This window comes from Chenopodium album, chromosome 9 (genome assembly GCF_948465745.1).
Source record: "Chenopodium album chromosome 9, dcCheAlbu1.1, whole genome shotgun sequence".
Lineage (NCBI taxonomy): Eukaryota > Viridiplantae > Streptophyta > Magnoliopsida > Caryophyllales > Amaranthaceae > Chenopodium > Chenopodium album.
Window position 1 is genome coordinate 4640339 of NC_137842.1, and position 9451 is coordinate 4649789.

Consider the following 9451-nt stretch of genomic DNA (forward strand, 5'->3'; position numbering starts at 1 on the left):
AATAGATCGGGTTAAATCGGGTCCAACCATTATCGTTTCGGTTATAATCGGTTTAGATTGAACTTGGTTGGGTTGAAAACGAGTTTACCCAATTTGAAACCGGTTTCTAATCAAATCATATCGGGTTAAAATTGAGTCGGATGATTATCGAGTCGAATTAGTCATATAATGGGTAGGAACGAGTCATGTTATAATCAAGTCAAGTCATAAATAAGTTGGGTTTATCGAGTAGTGGGTTGAAACATATTAGATCATAAACATATTGGGTAATAGGTTGTAAATGACTCAGTCATAACGGGTTACGGGTTTTAAACGGTTTGGTCATAACGGGCTACGGGTCGTAAACGGTTCGGTCACAACGGGTTACGGATTATAACCGGTTCGGTCACAACGGGTTACGGGTTGGAACGATTTAGGTTTATCGGATTTTTATCGGGTTTTAACGGTTTTCGGTTGAAAACGGGTCGGGTAACTATCGGGTTTAAACGTAATCAGTTTAGGTTGCTTTCAGTTTCGGGTTGTAACGGTTTGGCTTGATAACGGGTCGGGTTAGCAACGGTTTGCACAAATTCGGTTTAGTTCAGTTTCGATTTGGAAAAAATTGGGTCGGGTCAGTTTCCGGTTTCCAAAAAAGGGGTTTTAAACAGTTCAACTCCTTTTCGGATCGGTTCGAAACAGTTGAGTTTAACGGTTCGGGTCAGAAACTGACAGCTCTAATCATAGGGGAAAGAATACTTACTTTCTTCATTCTCTTAATATTATATCACAAGGGAAAAGACACATAATTTAAGATGAGGAAAGAAATAGAGAGATAAAAACAGGGACTATGTGATGTGGAGAGAGATAAAAGAAAGAATATGCATATATGGTAATGTTGTGTAAATCTTTCTTAACTGGTAATTGTTGCAAAACATGCATGCAATATTAGGGAATGAGGGAAGTATTTGTATATGAATAGTATTTTACACTACTTATTTTTGGATCTGACTTTTTTTTTATAGGAAATTCTCTTTAATAATACTGTATTTTTTAATTTTCTCTGTAGTAAATTGTAAAAATACTTATTATCATTGGTAAACTCTAATTAACTACTCCCTTCGTCCCTATTTTTTTTGCCCCATTAGACTTTTCGCGGTCTCCAACAAACGTCTTAAAACGGTAATATCTAATGTACAATAAGAAGTATCCAATAAGATCTCTCATGAATATATTATCAATTATAAATTAAGAGTATTTTATGGTCAAAGTTTATAATGTTTGACCCCAATTTATACCTTTGCAATAGGGCAAAAATTTAGGGACAGAGGGAGTATAATTTTCTAATGGTGAAATTAATGAAACAATTTAGTAAATGGTTAACCATGGTTAACGGTTATTTTAAATAAAAAAAAATAAAAATAAAACTGAAATAACTAAAAAAAATAATAATAACTCCATCCTCACCTACCCAACCACCATCGTACCACCTGACCCATGTCCCTTGGCAGTGCCAGCTTTCCACTCGCCGACAACCCCATACCTCCCCTTTTGGCGACCCTACCCCCTCTCCCTCATCCCCTTAAAATACCCCCCCCCCCCAATTTTGGCTGCGTGGTGGGGTGATGGTGATGAAGCTCCTTTTTCCTTTTCTTGTTAACTACGTGGTTCTTGAATCCTTAGAATTACTTAAGTATTTAATCAATAACACTCCTGAATGATTTTTGGTTGTATGAAATTTGGGTTCATACGAATAATGATATTCTGAGTAAATAAAATTGAATTAATAAAAAAAAAAGGTTATTTTGACTTTTATCACCGGACAAAAACCCAAAAATTGCCTTTTTTATTTTATTTATTTATTTTTTTACCACCGGAGTTAGGTATGGTGGTAAAATCTAACTTTAAATTTTTTATAAGGTGGTAAAATAAAATGATTGATTATGGAGGTGTTAAAAGCAATTTTTGGATTTTTGTGAGGTGGTAAAAGTCAAATTTTTCTTTAAAAAATCCCTTAACAAAAATTGGGGAGAAGATTTGCCGAAATCTGGATAGGACTATGAAGGAAAATTCCTCACTTTTGACGGTTTGAAGGAGGAGAGAGAATTTGGTGCTGATTTTTGAGGTGGGAGAAAATGGTGGTTTTGTTATAAATTGGGGCTTAGGTTGTTACGGTAAGGGAAGGAGGATGGTGGGTAATGAAGTATGGTTGTTGGACGCTGACATAGGGAAGGGTTTGCGCCGACAATGGAGGGGTAGGGACAAAGGGTGGTTGGGTTGTGTTGAGGGGAGTGTGAGGGCAGTTTTTTTTTTTTTTTTTATATTGTTTTAATCAATCAATAACTTAATACAAAAATAGACACTAGGAGTGACACGTGTCGCATCCTGGTGCTGTATTTTCTCTCCAAAACCCCCTTTCCTTTTTAACATTTTAAAAAAAAATTGATACATTTATAAGAGCATCTCCAATGATAAGCTATAAAGGCTTGTAGCTTGTTTTGCCACGTCAACTTTTATAACTGCAACCTTTTTAAGCTACAAAGTAAGCCAATGGTAAGCTATATCTTGATTTGTCACATCAATATTTCAAGTTACAAAGTACTCCAATGGTTGGCTATAAAATTTTGTAGCTTGCATGTAATACTTTATTTACTACACTATAAAGTAATAAAAAATTTAAATTTAAAAATTGTAAAAAAATAAAATAGAAAAAAAATAGAAAAAAAAAATGAAAAGTGAAACATACAACATACAAGTGAATGAATGTGTTATGTTTAAACCTATTATCTTGAAAACTACTATTTAAAAAAAAAAAAAAAAAAAAAAAAAATTCTTGTAATCTGTAGTCATTTTTTTTTTTAAAAAAAAAAGCCTACTTTTTTTTTTTTTTTTGAGGGAAAAAAGCCTACCTAGCTATATGCTAGAATTAAGATTAGTCAATATCACCAACCTATATAACAGTTGATTATAATGAAAAATAATATTTTAATGTTTAATTTTTTAGTAAAAGATAAAAAAAAGATATTTTTAATTTTATTTATAAATATTTAAAATTTCCAATCAGTGTAGCTTAACTCAGCAATACTGCTCAAGAGAGCAGGTATTTCAATAGTGCTCCAATGGTTAAGCAATACTTTTATAATTATTTATATTTACAAGCAAGTCCTTAAAAAACACCATTGGAGATAAACTAATAATGTCCTTCCAAATCTTTTATATTATCTTTATGACAAAAAAAAATCACTGTTCATTATTCTTTATACACATTTACCTAAATATTATTCCAACACCTTTTTAATTATCTAATAAACGGAGTAATATTAGATTTTGATTATATAAAAAAAAGTAATACTTCTTAATAAAATTGATTCATATTATTGATATTAAAGAAATTACTTTAAAGTATCACTTTTATCTGTTATATATAATTATTTTTTACAGAAAAAATTACACTTACCGTGGTTAGGCTTATAATTAGATATAAACATCATTAATATCACCATTGAATAATTATAACAAATTAGGGGGCGTTTGGTTCGGGGTAATATTCAAAGGGAAAGGGAATGAATAGGGTACATTCCCTTTGTTGTTGTTTGTTTGTTACTTTCTATTATTCCCTTTACCCACTTTTGTTTTTGAGTTTACCCAATCAAATATGTTCCACACTAATTCCCCCAACTCCCCTTAGACTTTTCCATTCTCATTCCCCATTTCATTACCATCATACTCTCTCTCCTCTCAAACTCTAAAAACCCCAATAGTCGTCACCCTCACCGAAGCTCCGGCCACCACGGCGGCTACTGGACTACGAGCACCGACGACGATCTCCGACTGCTTCTGACGAGCTACGACCACTGGCAACAATCTCCGACCATCTTTCTTCATGCATGTTCTTGTTATTTTGTATTCATGTTTTATACCTCAATCTAGCTTTTTCTTTTTTCATGATTGTTAAGGAAACTATACTTTATTCCTATTTTTGCTAAATTATTGTGTGCAATTGATAGACATGGCTGTATGTTTGTTCAAGGGTTTGGTTTAAGTTTTTTTTTTTTTTTTTTTTTTTTTTTTTTTTTTGGGAAGGACGAACAGTGCTGTTCAATGTTCATGAATTTACCTTTTTTTTAAAAATAAAATTCCTTTAATGTTGGCTGACTATCAATTACCAAAAAAAAAAAAAGTTCAATTTTTTCCAATTTTATATACATAAATGTCCATTTTATTTTTCATGAATTTACAAGAAGATTTCTGTTAAATACTACAATTTTTTTTCATGGTTTCTGTTAGGAAAAAAAAAAGGATTTTTAAAACTCGTAATTTGCTTCCCCGACTTGAACCAAACAGTCACAAAGGGAATTAATGAGTAGTTCATTCCGTTGCTAGACACAACCAAACAATCAGGCTAAATTAGGGTCAAACCATTCCTTTCTCCTTCATTCCCATTGTTCATTTCATTCTGATTCCCCTGTACGAACCAAATGACCCCTTAGAGTTTACAAAAGATAATAGGAATTTTTACAATTTATTATTGAGAATATAAAAAAAATATAGTGTTGCCAAAAAGAATTTCCCTTTTTTTTTTTAACTAATGTATATATAAAAAGCAAATTTTATTATGCAAAATTTTGTTGGATTGGTATAAATGCTCAATGTATATTTTCATAATCTTAACATTTTATGATATATACACTGATGAAAAATTAAAGATATTAATGGTCAAAGTTTCGTATTGATAAACATGTCTAGTCCAAGTGTCTAAATTTAATATACTTGTAAATAAATAAAGTATGCATTTTTCAAGAGCATTCGAAGCGCCACACGAGCAAAGGTATATTTTCGACCAATTAAAAATTAGATTTCAATTTTATTTTAGAATTTAAAAATTCACTTGCCACCTAAACAAAAGTGACCTATGAAAATTAAGAATTTTTTCACGTAGGTAAAAAAAAACGAATAGTGATTTATTAGAATTTAATTTATTAAAAAAAACTAAAAATTATCTTTTTAAAAAAATCATCTTTAGATATAGGATTTATATCTATCATTATAAGATAAATTTTGAAATAAATTATTTCTTGATTACAATTAAATTAAATTTGTGATTTTTATTATTATAAATTGACGCATCATACAACATAAACAAAATTGGGTATCAATGCTAAACCAAATCAAGCGAATTTTGTGTCAGTTTTATTAGGTCATCAATGGCCGGGTTATTTTTTAGCTTGATTTTTAAAATCCCATGTTTAAACGTATATTTGTGATTATTGCTTACACTGTGTTTATTTGGGATACTCAATGACTATATGTTTATGTTTTGTTTACTGAATCTTGTTTTTACATGCTGATCTAATTTAATCAGAGAATTAAATTCGAGCAAAAATGATTAGAAAATCAAACTACGAATTTCTCGCATGATGGTCCTATTGGATGAGGAGGTATTATATCTTTGTAAATCGTTTACATTTATTAAATTTTTTAATAAACCTTTTTAGTTTTTATTAATTAATTTTATGATTAAAATAATTTTTTGTGATTTAGGTAGTTTAATCAAGTCATTAAATTAACTTAATTTTTATTTTTCATTATAGGGTGATTCATCTCATGCCTCAATTAAAGCCAATTTTGTTCGACAATTTCGTTTAAAATTGATTGAATTATTACTTTTACTCCATTTGGTATTCAGTCGTTACATATCGCACGCATTGTCAGCGACAACAAAAAAATGATTTATTATGTATAGTTTTGATTTTGTACAATTACAAATTTTAGATCAATTTCACAGCAACTATTCACTTCCGGGTAAATATAATTATTTATTATATAAGACTATAGAGATTAATTTTATATTAATTTAATTTTTGCTAATATGTTGTATTTGTTGACTTTTATCGGATAGCAGAGATATGAGTGTAATTCTATCGTAATAGAAGATGAATAGTATATATATTTTGTTGCATATGTGTATTTATATATTTTTTAATGTTCTTATCAAAATATTTATTAGTGGAATAAATTACATAAAATTAATAAAAAAATATCCTTAACAAACAATAGAAAATTAATCAAAAATATTATGAGTATAATCTTATTACTTTAAAAAAAAAAAACCGTGGGATATTAGGAATTAAATTAATAAAAAAATAAACATTATTATAGAATTAATGGTTTTATGTAAATATCCGATTAATAAGTTGTTTTTTTCATTAAAAAAATTTAAAACATATAACACAAGGAAAAAAATAATGTACCTTCTTTATACATTTATATGAAATTTATGTCAAAAAAATTTTAATAGACAAATAATTTGTTAGAGATCAAGAGATAATAAAAAATATACAAAATGATATATAATGATATATAGATTTGAGAGTTTAATTTCAAGAGTTAATCCACCCTATCCTTATCTATTATACTTTTTCTAAAAACATTAGATTTTTTTTAATTTGTAGAAAATATTATTTTATTGAGGTATTACTGGTTAAAGAAATCCAATCAGGTAGTGCATTATACTTACTTATGACCTAAGAAGTAATAACATCACAAAGCCTGAATATAAATGCTTTTGTCTCTCTCACTTTTACTATTTCTCTCTTTTACTCTTTTACTAGTTGTTGGCCCGCGCGCTACGCGCGTGGTCCCCCAATTTGGTGATTTCACCTCGGTGATTAGTGTGTAATTAGTCGTTGTTTATGTGTTAATGTAATTGGTCGCATTTTGATTGCTAATTTTGTTTTGCTTTGATTGGTTAGCGTATAATGATCACTCTAGCTATAAACAAATTACTGCTTCAACTAAAATTGGAGCAGTTTATAAGATAATGTCAAAGAAATTTATTTCAATTATAAGAACTTTGCATAATCCGTAGCTAATGATCCTTTATTCGACTTAACTTTAAGAAGGTTATTCTTGCTGAGTTTTCTTTTGCAAAAGAAACATAAGCACTGCACTATCAGGATCAGCAAGCGTGGCAAATGTAGTGGCTTTAACTCTGCATCAGTGCCGTACTTATAAGATGAACAGTTCAAGAAAGTTACTGAAGATAGAGGAGCTTGTTAATTAGAGTCTAGGCTATTAATACTTGCAGCATTATCATCAATATAATCTCCATCAACGGAGCTTCAAATAATTTGAAAAAATGTTTGAAGTTCAGCCATTTTTACATGGATGATTTTTGTTTGGTTAATTTGGCTTGTTATTGTCGCAACAGAATTTAGGTCTTTTATTTCAAAACTTATCCAGCTTTATATTAACTTGCATTGTTCATAAAACTATAGTCCTACAGTGTCTAAATTGCAGACAAACTATAAACTAATTCAACATAACAAAGTACCTTTTCTTTTATATGGACAATAATTGTAGTAAGTAAGTTTTAGATGATATATTAGGGGAAAAAAAAAATTACAACTCAATGTTTTTTTTTTTTTTGCCTCGATATTCTAATACCTTGAAATATATTTCAATTTCATATAACATGCAAAACTATATAAGATTACAAATAACTTCAAAAAAAAATTACAACCATTTTTCCCAAGAGATGTTTGGTAGGAGTAAGCTTCATTCGGTGGAAGTTGACTCCATTTGCTTGACGTAAACGTCGAGCCCATTTGGTTGAGTGCTTTACTCGGGTGTCATTTAGATTTTTAGTCGTCAACATATAAAAAATGTTTTATATTGACAATACACCTAAATAACAATTGATTATCTCTAATATAAATATGTTGCTCGCGAAGTGAATTTAACCATCGACAATATAATTATATTAGAGTTTATTATTACCATCAACTTTGCTGCTGAGTGTAGATCAACCTATTCATTTAGGGGGGAGGGAACCAATTTGGTGATCCGTGCTCTTTAAAGTGTAATTTAAACTTTAAAGTTTAATTTCAAGAAATAATTTTTCAGATTATTATTTACTGTTTTTGAAGTCACTAATTACATTGAATTGATGTTTTGTTTGGGTTTAAAGCTTACTAACCTACTATATAATGTAGGTAGTTTTAAAGATAGCTTTAATTTCATGATTTCATATATAAAATAATTTTCAGATTTTTATAAAGTTTTAAACTTCTCTCCCCTTCTCTCCCACTTTATCACTCTCGACCTATTTCTTTTTTTAACGCCCTATTTCTTTCTCCTTGCCCTATATCTCGTTCTCTCCTTTCTATTCTTTTCATCCTAGCCCCCCTCTTTTTCTTTCTCTCTCTTCTTCAAGCCCCTCTTCCCCCCTCCCCCTCTTTTCTCCCATTTCCTTCCCAACCCTTTTTTTCTCACTCTCTCTCTCTTGGACCCTTGTTCTCTATTTCTCTCTCGACCCCTCTCCTTTTCCTGCATGCCTTCTCCTCTCCAAGCATGCCCTCTCTCTTTTTTGACATGCTATCTCTATCTTTCATTGCTCCTTTTTCTTTATCTTGTAACCATTTTCTTTGCTGATTTCCTCTCTCTCTTTTTTTCTCTCTCTCTCTCTTTCTCTCTCTCATCCTTTTTCTTTATCATCTATCTCTCCTTCCCTCTCTTGCTTTATCTCCCCTTCTTCTCTTCTCGCTCTCTTCTTCCCCCTCTTTTGCTCTCTTATACTCCTCCTGCTTCCATCCCCCCTCCTTTGTCTATCTCTCTCTAAAGCTATATATCACTATGGTCTTACAAACATTTTAAAAAAAAATTCTCATGAATCTAGCACGATTTTGTCATTGTGTATAAAATTGTGCTGAAATTTTTATTGTAAAAGTAATATTAATTAGTTGACTTTCTCATAATTGTCACAAAACACGTTGGTTAATCAATAACATTTATTGATTATTAAAGTAAGCTTATCCAAATCTAATCTTAGAAATTCTCCCTCCTGTTTACTTTGTTTCACCTTCCCTTAGCTTTCTCTTTTTTTCACTCGTCTTTTACGATTTTGAGCACATTAAAAAGTTTCTAAAAAGTATTATCATTTGATTACTAAATTACATTTTAAAAAGCATTTTCTCTCTCTCTCTCTCTCTCTCAATCTATGTCTCTCTCTAACTGTAAGAAACTCAAAGACAACATATATTAAGCATCCCTCTTAAGAACCAAATTGTTGTTAATATAAGAATCATTGAGTTATTAAGCAATTGTTAATATGTAACAATAAAGTCATTTAAATCTTATGAATGTAAGGGGATTTTTAGGACGGTACAGTGTACAAGAAAGTTTAAAGGGACGTCTGATTCGTAGATTTTATGTGTGAGTAGAGGTGGTTATTCAGTAGGGTAGACCAATGATAATAGGGTCAAGGCCAAGCTTATAGGGCTTTTTAATGGTCAGGGCCCTTATTGGGTAGGTTCAATATACGGCCAAAATATTTTTCCAATTTAATTGATAAAGAAAATAAATAATGTAAAAATAAGTATATAGATAAATTAGTATTCATATGTATTTAATAATGGCTTTGTTTAATATTTATTGTAATTAATATTTTGTAGGCCCGTCCATTACCGACCCACTA